Raw genomic sequence first — 12,755 nt, 5'->3', positions numbered from 1 at the left:
AACAACAATAATTCCACATGAACAATAAGAATACCACTAATCTGACAAACATCATCTACAGATCAGCTTTGAACTACAAACTGCTCAGAGCAATTTTGAGCTGGCTAGCTGAGATGATCCATTTTCAATGACTACTTGAATAAGGACTTGAAATAAGCCTTGAACTTTGGCATTATGCTCATACTGGACAACAAAGGATATAGCTACCTTTCCTAGAATTTGACAATTAACCCAAAATTTTTCACCTCTTCAAATCAAGAGATCTCTCTTATTAGGTCCCTTAATTGCTCTGGAGAGGAGTTTCCCCCATGGTGACATGGAATGAGTGAACCAAATTTGACATGGAGCCCCCCAAGGTGTTTCCTGAACGCAAATGGTTACCTTGTCTGTCCCTTGTTGATCTGCATTCATTGGTCCAATGTTAGCCTTTGCCACACCTTCTGCATACTCCAGAAGGGAGGGGCCTTCTGTTTGGATTATTCCTAGAAAAAGTATTGTTTCTAGGAATGCCCTGTCTACAGTCCCATTTTAGGTGACCTTGTCTGTCACAATTAAAACACCTGATGTTTTGATTTTTCTTTAAGTCTCTGTAAATCATTTCTCCTATCCATGCATCATCATCATTATGAGATTCAGTATTTGCTGTATCTTGGTTCCATTCCTCTATGAGTGCTGGTCTTGCATTTAAAGGCTTAATTAACCTTTTGCATTGTGAATTAGCATTTTCAAAAGCTAAATATTCAATTATTATTTGTCTAGCTTCTGAATTTGGTATCGTTCTATTTACAGTTGAAGTCAATCTTTACAAAAAAAACAATTAAGGTTTCTTTGGGGCCCTGTATAACTTTAGAAATGACTCAGTTCTCTTTCTAACCTCTTCAATTCTGTCCCAAGCATTCAAAGCTGCTGCACAGCATAGAGCCAGGGTATGATCATCACAGAGAGACTGTCTTTGTACATCAGCATAATCACCCTCTCCAAAAAGTTTCTATGGGATGTTTCAATACCTCTGGCCTGACTTCATTGTTCAATGGACCTAGCCTCATCTTTCTACCTGATCCTCTACTGTAATTGAGGACCAGGTTCCAATACTGCTGTAACCAAGTCTCTCCAGTGTTGTGGGACACTTCTGTTACTAGTTGACTGTGAATTTAACATCCACTTCACAAAAGGTGAATGCATACCATATGAGACTATCACTTCCTTAAATCTCCTCAAATCTAACATTTTCACAGGAATCCAGTCAGCTCTTACACAGCCTTGGGGATACATGTCATTTGGCTGTTGTTCCTGTAAGGTGACTGGCTAAATTAACATTGGTTGTTTGAAAACCTTGGGCTGTTCCTCTCTAATTTTATAATGCAATGGTGAGGTTGGTTTTACTTTAAATTCCTCTGTCTTGATCTGAATATCTCTTTGATCTGTTTTAATAAGTTTTTCTAAGACCTATATGTAGTTAGAGTTTTCCTGCCTGGCCCACAGTCAGGACAAATCTCTCTCACCTGCCAGTCCCACAGCCTCTCAGACCCGACCAAGTAAACACAGAGACTTATATTGGTTACAAACTGTATGGCCGTGGCAGACTTCTTGCTAACTGTTCTTATAGCTTAAATTAATCCATCTCTATAAATCTATACCTTGCCACTTGGCTCATGGCTTACCAGCATCTTTACACGCTGTTTGTCATCGTGGCGACTGGCAGTGTCTCTCTGACTCAGCCTTCCACTTCCCAGCTTTATTCTCTTCCTTGTCCTGCCTACGCTTCCTGCCTAGCCAATGGCCAATCAGTGTTTTATTTATTGACTAATTAGCAACACATTTGCCATACAGAACATCCCACAGCACCTGTATCTTGGCACTCATATCAACCAACTTTTTAAAAGATAAACCAAGAATTATCAAACCGATAATGAGAATTATCAAAATGATAATTAACAGTGTCAATCCCAGTTAAGTTGACTATCCCTTCATTTAATTGTTCCATTTTTAAACCACATATCATGTAATCATACAGAGACCTAACTTCCGCCATCATAATAGTATTTCCCATTATTTTTAATATGGGTAAAAAGCTCTCTCTCTTTTTTTTTTAACCAATTCTCTCCTTTAAGAACTGCCAATTATCTCACAAAATCTGCTGACGATAATGATGAAGATGACAGTGAAGTGTGAGACTGACTGCTGTTGTGTAGAACAATAGAAGCCCAAGTAGGTGTCAGGGTAGCTACCTAGTATAGCAGCAGCCCAAAGAAGGGTCCAGAGAAAGCCCACAACCCACCAGGAAAGGGAGCCAGCTGTCTGAAAAACTCACACAGGGGATCGTGGGGAAGAAGCATGTGCAGCAGGAGCTGCCTGGAGGCAGAGCTGACCAATGGTGAAGAGCCAATTCTGGCAGCATTTGGAGCCCAAGAGAGAGGCTGCAATTGAAAAATCCCAAACTTGTTCAGAGGGCTTGGGGGAAAAAAAGAAAAGTAAACCTAGCCAGCAAGGTGATGACTCCAGCGGGAGCCCCCACATGTGCCGGTAGCAACAAAGCTATAGGTAAATGGCTTTCACATGAATTTGTCCCCCAAAAGTTGGACACCAGATGAAGCATGATCCTAATTAGTCTTATAAATGAAAACTAGGAGTCAGCTATCAGGGTAAAAGCTGAAAGATCAGAGAAGCAGTGCAGCAGCCACCAGAGAGTTCTTACCTCTCTCAATCCTCAGACTAAAAGGGGGCTGAGATCCTGTCTTCCTGTCTCCACCTCCTGAGTGCTAGGACTAAAGGCATGAGGCTTCCAAGTGCTGGGATTAAAGGCATGTACCCCCACTACCCAAATCTCTGGTTAACTAGTGACAGCTCTGCCCTCTGATCTCCAGACAATCTTTGTCAGAACACAAACAAAATATCGCACAATAGTTACAGTGCCACTGTATTTAAGTAGTGGTTCATTAAGGCCACAGCAGACAGAGATGGTTCTGAAGTTGGGTGGTTAATTTAGTCCCCGGCATGAGTCCTTGAATGAAAGAATGAAGAGTAGAACTAAGGTACAGAGGAATAAGAAGCAGATTGGGTGAATCAGCTACTGTAATATGCCACCCAGACCACAACCAAGAGTGCTCAAGAGTCATCCATAACTGTGGTGGTTTGAATCTTAAACACCCCTCATAATCTCTGGTATTTGAATACTTGGTTCCCAGCTGGTGGCACTGTTTGGGTATATTTAGGAGGTGTGGCCTTGTTAGAGGATTTATGTTACTGGAGGTGGGCTTTGAAGGTTTAAACGCTCATATCATTTTGAGTTTTCTCTCTTTTATTCCTGCTTGCAGTCCAAGATATGAGCTATTAGTTGCTGCTTTAGTGACTGCCACCACTCCACCAGCATGGACTCTAAACCTCTAGAACCATAAGCCCAAGTAAATTCTTTCTTCTATAAGATGCCTTGGTTATGGTTTTTTCATCACAACCATAGAAAAGTAATGAATTCAGGAGCATAAGGTGACCATGAAGTCACCTACCCTCCTTCCTGTGGCCCATATCTATGTCCATTAGAACCAGAACTTTGCATGAAATGAAATCCACTTGCTGGAATGAGAATTTTGTATCTGGACACATGGTGATGTGGCTTTGCAAGTGTGACATGAGTATAATATGTGTTAGCTAGTTTTGTATGGGGAATTAATTGAGATTAGCATGCTACATATGCACCATGTCTAAGCTAGCTTTGTCGGGACCTACATGACAGGGATATGTTACATCTGGACCCTGATTAACTGACTTTTTAAGAGGACCTAGTTGACTTCTTTTTAGGTGAATTGTCAAAACAAAGTATGACAGAATGGAACTTGGATTGTGAGACTTGGCAAAGAGTAAAAAGTAGAAAGGAATTAGAGAACAATGAGGAAATATCTTCAAGAGAATGGCCTTTTACCAGACCAATGGCAGAGTTGAACAGTCATCCCACACTTAGGGATAGCAATTAGAATCTGCTAAGTGGTGGATTTATTGGCTGACCTCTGTGAACATCTGCCCTGTGCTGTGTAGTGTTAGTGTGAGGCATGGTGAAATCATTAGAAAATAATCCTGCTTTCATGGAAATATAGCTTTAAGTGAAAATGTGCACATAAAATGCTAGGGAGCTGTGATAGTTTGAATGTAATTGACCCCCATAATCTTATATGGAGTGGCACTATTAGGAGGTGTCACCTTGTTAAAGTAGGTATGGTCTTGTTGGAGGAAGTGTGTCACTGTGGTGATGAGCTTTGAGGTCTCCTATGCTCAAGATACTACCCAGTGTGAGAGACCATTTCCTGTGGTGATATTTTATTTGTGCTTTAATAAAGCTTGCCTGGAGATCAAGGGGAAAGGCCAGCCATTTTAAGTAAACAAAAAGTCAGGCAGCACACACCCTTAATCCAATCACTTATCAGGCAGGGTCTCTGTGTGTTCAAGGTCGTACTAGGGAACAAAGCATGGTGACACAAGCCTTGAATCGCAGTACCAACCATAGAGACCTGGAGGTCTGTACAGACAGACAGTGACAAGAAAGTGAGGTAGCTGGGCTAAGATCGCCAGTGAGAGGGCAGAACAGCAAGGCAATAAAGGCATGGGTAAGACAGGAAGTAACTCTCATTTGGAAGCTGCAGAGTTGATGAGGTAAAGTTGGCTGGTGGCTTTCCCTATTTCCTTGATCTCTAATGAAAACCCCTATATTTGGCTCCATGTTTTTTATTTAATAAGACTATTTAGAAATTTATCTACAATTTCTTGTTGCCTTCTGATCAAGATGTAGCTAGCACCATGTCTGCCTGCATGCTGCCCTGATCCTCACCATGACCATAATGGACTGAACTTCTGAAACTGTAAGCCAGCCACCCCAATTAAGTGTTTTTCTTTTAAGAGTTGCCTGGTCATGATGTCTCTTTACAGCAATAAAACCCTAAGACAGGCACTAAAGACTATGCTATGCACTAGTTGTACTGCTCAATGGTGCCTGGGAGCCCATAATAGGAGACACTTCTGGGGAATGATTGAACAAGTAAAACTGAGGTAAATAATACTGATATTAAAATGTGAAATGCAGTCCTGTTGTAAGATCTTACAGATTCCAAAAGTCCCAAAAGGGACAGTTGACAGGAGAGGACTGCAGGACTTGCTGTACCTTGCCTGGGGAAGAGTTCCTCTCCATGCTTTCTATTCACTTTAGTCCATTCTTGACAGTCACCTCCCAATTTTAGAAATAGGACACTGCACACAGAGGTTAAAAGTCCTGCCCAAGGTCATAAAACTGGGAAATAACTAGGCCAGGAAGAAAAGCCTGCAGCTATCTGCCTTTAAAAAATGCTTCTTTTTCTTTTCTTCGTTTTGAGGCAGGGTCTCACTATACAGCCCAGACATGCTTTAAACTCATGGTCCTCTTGCCTCAGCCTCCAGAGTGTTGAGTTTACAGGTGAGCACCACAATACCCAATCAAAACCAAGTTTCTTGATGTCAATACAGTTAAATATTGGGGTAGAAATTATTTGTTATATGGCTATTCTATCATCTATCTATTTATCTATCTATCTATCTATCTATCTGTCTGTCTGTCTATCATCTATCTATCTATCTATCTATCTATCTATCTAATTATCTATCTATCTATTACCTATCATCTATCTATCTATCTATCTATCTATCTATCTATCTATCTATCTATCTATCTATCTCATTCATGCCACATTCTAATAACTTCCCCTCTCTGGGTAAGCCACAACTGAACCTATCTTCAGACATAGTTAAATGTTCCTCCTAGGATAAAAGCTTCCCCAGTTAAGACTAACTTAAAGTTTCTTTACACCATGCTATCCTGATAATGACTTTACTTTGGACCTGAATTCAGGGGACAGAAGATGTCAACTTTGAAGAATCATCAGCTGTATACTAAAAGATGGAGAGGAATTGGTAAGATGTCTCAGTCAGTACAGTGCTTGACCCACAAGCATGAGAATCACAGTTGAGATCCTGTGATGCTGTCTGTGATTGAGAAATGTCCCCTATAGACTCATGTTTGAATACTTGATCCCCATTCGGTGGTGCTGTATTGGGTGTGTGTGTGAGATCTTTTGGAAATATAGCCTTGTTGAAGCAGTATTTTACTGGGAATAAACTTTGAGTGTTTATAGTCTAACTCCATTCCATGTTATCTCTGTCTGCTTCCTATATGGAGTCAAATATAATCAGCCAGCTTTGCTGCAATGCCATACCATGTCTTCCCCATTGTGACAATTCTGTCCCTCCAGAATCATAAGCTAAATTGAAGTCCTAAATTTCTCTGGGTCATAGTATCTTATCATAGCAACAGAAAAGTTACTAATACAGATCCCTAGCACCCATATAAAAGCTAAGCACACTGGCAGGTATCCATAAACACACACTGGGAAGTAGAGACACAGATTTCTAGAGCTCCTTGGTCAGCCAGCATGCTTCAGTAAGAGACCTTTTCTCAGAAATAAGGTGAAGAGAGATTGAGAAAGACACCTAATGTTGACCTCTGACCTCCACATGTAGGGTCACCCATGCACATGTCCACACATTGACACCATTCAAATACATATGCATTCATATACCCCATTTACCCCATTATATACAAGATGCTGAATACTGAACTAAGTAAATACTTAAACACAGACAAAAGCTTGATGCATCAGATTCAGAATACAGGAACATTAGGAAACCACAGAACCAGTCCTGTAAGCCTACCTAAATTTCATCCCAGGCTAGGGACATGGTCTTTCCCATAATCTCTCATGCCAAGCAGTATGCTGCCGCTGTTTGCAGGCTCTCCCAGGTGAAGGGTGCCAAGAATCCAGCAGAGAGAGAGTATTCTGCCCTCTGTGACCACCTCTGCATCCAAGTCTGATACCAACTTGTCTGAGCCTTGTCACCTGACTGAGTCCTTACTAAAAACTCGAGTAGGAGACTACATTTTCGACTTTTAGGTTGCTACAGTGACAAGTGCAGTCTGAAATCTTCCAATCACAGGAGGAAGATAACACACAGGGATAGCAGAGAGAGGAGGCGAGAGGGACAGAAACAGATGACAGAAGAAAAAGACAAACAACCACCATCAGTTTTCATCAGACAATGTGTGGAGTGACATTTCAACAAGAAAACAACATTAAGAGCATCTAGCGTCCACCCAGATGAGTACTGAAGCAAGCTGAGGAAAGGCAGAGGCATCTACAACACGGTGATAGAATACTGTGCTCATGTTAGTGCTACGGATGGGGACCTGCCCTTCTTCAGTGGGACAGGCTCACTAGGCAACTTTGTGCAGGAGGAGGAAGAGAACTCTTGGAAGGCAAATTGTGTCCTTCGCTATCCCCTGGGGTCCTCAGCTCCACCCGCCAAGTCAACTTTACTCTCACCTTGCTTTCTCATCCCCTCTCCAGGCAGTCTCAATTGCTATCATGACAAATTCCTAAGTGTTATTAAGTCAGAGAGACTGTACTGCTGACATGAGTGATGAATGTTCAAGCAGTCTTCAAAGCCATGCAGATTTTTCTGTCCTCTGCCTGTTACAGGAAGGAGTTTGTAGACCAATTTTCTATCAGAATCAAGACCCAAAAAACTAAAGCCCTCATCTGCTGTGATCTGCTAGATGAAGGCTTACCTGAAAGGAATACTTCAGAGAGATGCGTTTGCTATTTCTGCATAAATTCTGAAATACCACGTTGCTCTATAATCAATGCTTTCAAGTATGCTACGCCTTAATTTACTCAGAGAAAAGATCCAACGTTGTAAACGTCCTTTGCTTTCAGTCAATTCTTTCTTCTTAAGCTCCTGCTCTGGTTCCTGCTGTACAGACTGTCCCTACTTGGCACTAGTGATTTCAAAGACAAACTTCATTTAAGAAGCTGGTCATCAAAACCAGATATCCTTCCCGTCTTCTGCTTATGCATGTGCGGAGATTTTGCTTTGGAGAGAAATTTTCCTGTGGTGACCCAAAAGATCCCTGAACTTGTTTTGTTCAGTTTGACCTCTAAACATTTGGTAACTACTGGCTGGACTTAAGTCCAGGTGCCAAAACACTTTCCTTCCATTCAAAGAAAGAATGTAATAGATAAGAAAAAATAACTAAGATAATGGACCAATACGGAAATATCAAAGGATTGGTCTTGCTAATAATAGTTCTCCTTCGCTCTAACAAAAAATCCATACATATTTGGATGTGCCAACAAAGCTACATGCTTCTTTCTCTAGGTGATTTTTCCTGCTCTTGAATCAGTTCTCTGAGTGGATTACTAAAAGAGAGAGAAATGTCTGGGATTATACATATACTTTTATTTTTCAAAAGCAATGAGCAATCTGTTTGGAATTTTTTCTTTCTTCCTGGTTGGCTTAAGGACCAAGTACATTACATAGATTACGTACATAGGATGTCTTTAGTTACAAGTAACAAAAAGCCTAAACTCAAATAGATTTAAATGATAAAAAAGTTCTTCTCTGATATAGAACTATAACAAGATAGTGTGAAGATCAATTAGGCAGCTCAAGGGCCCAAAGGTTTTCTGTTCCTTCAACTCACTGTGCCTGTAGATGGTTCCACTGCACAATGGTGGGGGACAGAAGTTCAAGGTGATCAACGTAAACCTACCCGATTCAGATGGAAAGGGATGTCTTGTGTTTTCTTGATCATGTGTACAGAACTTTCTAAGCTGCTCCTCAGTAAGACGTTCTGATCTCTTCTCCTCCACCCCACCCCACCACACCCCCCACCACACCACCATCTCACCCACCCTACCCCACCCCCAAACTCCCACCCCAACCCCCACCACATGTAAAATCAAAGAGCCTTTATTTCAAGCTCAGAGCTTGGTCCCTCTGTCAGTCCAACACAGTGGTGAGAGCAGAGAGCCCTGAGCTCAGGTGGGGCAGAGTTTTTATCATAGCAGAGGTTGGAGTGAGGGGATTTCCAGGGTCCAGGACCCTGACTGGCTGACAATTATCTATGGGTATCTGTAAAACAAAAACAGGTGTGTGCTAAACTCAAGGACATCCAGCCACCTTATCTAATGGTTGGAATGTTTGGGATGTCAGGTACTTCCTCACCCCTGGGTAGATCCCTGGGTGGTATCAGCTTAAGGCTTTTCCTGGATCTGGGTGTTGCCTGCCAGTAAGCCTAATAATCAGAACCAGTTGACATACTTACTTTCAACACTTCCCCTGGAGTTCAGAAAGTAGACAGTGGCACAGTGGGACATTTTGTGTCGGTGACTCAGTGAGCCCACTGGTATTTAATAAAAATACCTGAGCGGATATACGGCCACAATACCAGGGGATTGGGAACATGACACCCCATAAAATGCCACAAGACTCTAAAGCACATTGCCCTTGGAGCTAGAGAGATGGATCAGCAGTTATGATCACTTGCTATTCTCCCAGAATACCAGAGTTCAGTTTCCAGCACTCCAGGGTCAGCTCATAACTGCCTATAACTGCAGTCCCAGGGGACCCAGTGCCATCTTCTGGGTTCCAATGGTATGGTACATATGTGGCATATAAACACACACACATACACACACAATAATAATAAATAAATAAATAAATAAATAAATAAATAAATAAATAAATAAATAAATAAATAAATGAATAAAAACTTAAAAAATGTTCTTAACTGAATCTGGCACTTTTTTTATTAGCAGGTGTTTTCAGCTTTTCTTTAGGTTCACAAGTAGAGCAGATGCATAAACAAATTTTTTTAAAAAAAGTTTTGAGTGATAGGTTCTGGATAGGTAACCAAAATTATTTACTGAATTACATTATCACCCACCAAAAACTTCATTTTTTCATTTATTGTTGTTGTTTATAATTAGCTCACTTTGGAAAATCTGCATGAGCCTCCTAGAGACAGTTGCCATGACTGAGAGCGAAGTCACACACAAATGCTTTTTTATTTCTTCCCATTTATTTATTTATTTCATTTGCTTGGTAGAAGGTACACTATATGTGCAGCACATGCATCTGTGGAGGTTAGAGAAGAACTTTCAGGAACCAGTTCTTTCCGTCCACCCTGTGGACCCAGGGATTGATCTCAAATTCAGGTGGTCAGGCGTGGCATTCAGCACCTCACCACTGAGCTATCTCCCTGGCCCTGGAATTAGATGAATGAGGACTAAGACATTGGCAGAGAAACAAATGGTTTCTAATGCTGTATCAGAACAAAAGATTCCCAAGAGTGAGTTGACTGAGACTTGCAGGGTGTATGAGGTTTACTGAGGAATCAAAAGTGGCCCACTGACTTCTAGCCACTCCTCAGGGCCACAGAAAAACAGCATTAGCTCATACTCTGTCTTCCTCACTGATGTTCCTGCCCCTGTCCCTGCATCAGTACCCTGTAGAGGGTCCACTCAATGCTCCAAGCCAATTGATATTTTTTCTTCCTCAGCTCAATTTTCTTCTCTCCCATAAAACCCTAGACACTCAGTCTTGTATTTACAACCTAGATCCCAGCCCCACTTCCAGAATCAAAACTCCAAACTTTCTTATATTTTTAGTTTAACTTATTATCCCCATTCTCATAAATACTCAATGTCACCAACTTCAGCTGCAATATAATTACTTATCCTCCCCATGCTCAGCATTCTTTACCACCACCATTTCCTTCTTACCTAAAAGGAAATACAGCGGTCTATCAGTAAATAATGCTGTAATAGACCAATTTATCTTGAATCTTCTTTGTCACTTTAGGTTAAGACAAAATTTTGGCCTGCATTTTTATTAAAAATGGTGTTATATTATTTCTATGCTTACCACTAATTCTAATTGTTCTGAGATCTCAGTCTGATTAAGAATTGAACTCAATGGTCTATGAATTGCACGATTCAATGAATGATGATGTCATCCACAGAACTACTGTACATGAGAGAAAAAAGAGAATATAGTTTATGACAAATCCATGCATCACTTGAATTTCATTTGTCTTTGGGACATTCATATAGAAATACTCCATGTGTATGAAAACTTCATTTTATATATATATATATATACACACATATATATTATATAATTTATATATATTTATATATTAATTTGAGATAGCGAACCAAAAACTGTTGGAGAAGCCACTCCAAAGACTGTGTGGAAGCAGTGCAGTGATGGGGCTGGAAGACATCTGAGCCTTAGAGGTAGCTTGCTTGGTTTCCTGCCAGTTGATTCTAGTTTAACTCTAGAAATCATCCATTTAACAGCAGATGCTTATTAAAAGAAAGCACAATCTTTTAGATGCTTTTCTAAGCAATTGGAACTCACATCAGCAGAAAAAGCACAGTAAATAACCTTGACTTAATGAAGCCTGAGACAAATTGGGAAGGGAGATTAAAAGCAATGATAAATTAGTAAATTACACATGATGTTAGCAGTTATTATAAACTATATCAGAGAAAAATATGGAGAATAAGGCAAGAACAAATGGAGTTGTCTTCAGCTAAAATGAACAAAGCTGGATTAGAACTGGCTAAAAAAAAAAAAAAAAAAGAGTGCAGCTTAGATCTCTAAGTAAAAGGCAAGTCTGAATATCCAAAGAATGATAGCACAGGCTAATTGAGATTCAATTCTGGACTGTGTCTATGACATGGGGGCTGCCAGTGTGCAAGTTGTGTAAGCTCAGGGACAGCTCATATCTGCAGGAGCATCCGGAGAAGCCACCCTACAAACTGCAGCTCTTGGATGCCTTGGGTGTATTGCACAGCATGTGGCCTTTTCAATCCAAAGAAATGGTGCTGTGGAGTTGGCCGGAGTGCTGAATGCAACAAAATTTACTTTCTCTCTAATTATTGCTAAACTCCTATCTTAGGAGAGGAAACACTACAAAAAGTACAAAGTGAGTCAAATCCAGAATACTATCAATTCAAATAGGATATGCTCAGACAACTCCCAATTCAGTGTAGAGCATAGACAGAGAGCACTACAAGAGTAAAGATTTGTGGGCATGTTACCAGACAGCTGCTGAGCACACTCTGCCTTGCACAAGTAATTTGCACATAGCAGCTCACTGCATCCCTCAAATGAGTGTGGTATGTGTGTGTGTGTGTGTGTGTGTGTGTGTGTGTGTGTGTTGTTGCTGAAATTAAACTGAAAGCCCCACACTTTTAAGGCAAATATTCTACCACTGAGCCCCCAGTCCTAAGCTGACATAAACTTATTCATAATGACTTTAGGTCATCTCACTTACTGAATGATTTTTTTTCCCATCAATCTGAGATCCTTCTCATTTCTCCCTAGAGCTTTCCCAAGTCGTACAGGTTCCTGTGTTCTTACAGAGGGCTGGTAAGCTCTCAGCCACTGTCATTCAGCACTTGCCCCTGCACTGTCTGTGCTCCTTGGCTCTGAACTCTTCTCTCCTCCAGAAAAGCTCTTGTTCTGACTTAAGCTTCTTTAGGTCTCCTGGCTTGGGTTCCACCCCAGCAGTGCTTTGATATATAGTGACTCATTGACCTTTCTTCCCAGCATTAAGCTGATCCTGTAAGACCTGCCAGGTCCTTCAATCCCATCACATTTTATTTTCTTGCCTATTCTTTGATTGGATGCAGAGGCTTTTGAGGATTTCTTTAAAACAAACTTACTTCTTAATTTTTTTGTTCATAATATAATTGTATCATTTCTGTCTTCCCTTTACTCTCTCCAAACACTCCCATATACCCCTCCTTGATCTCTTTCAAATTTATGTCCTCTTTTTGGTCCCAGCCTCCAAACAGAAAGCAATGCCACTATAGGGCCCTGAGATTATA

The sequence above is a fragment of the Peromyscus eremicus genome, chromosome 9 (assembly GCF_949786415.1).
Source record: "Peromyscus eremicus chromosome 9, PerEre_H2_v1, whole genome shotgun sequence".
Taxonomy (NCBI): domain Eukaryota; kingdom Metazoa; phylum Chordata; class Mammalia; order Rodentia; family Cricetidae; genus Peromyscus; species Peromyscus eremicus.
Note: the sequence above shows the minus strand (reverse complement) of the source record.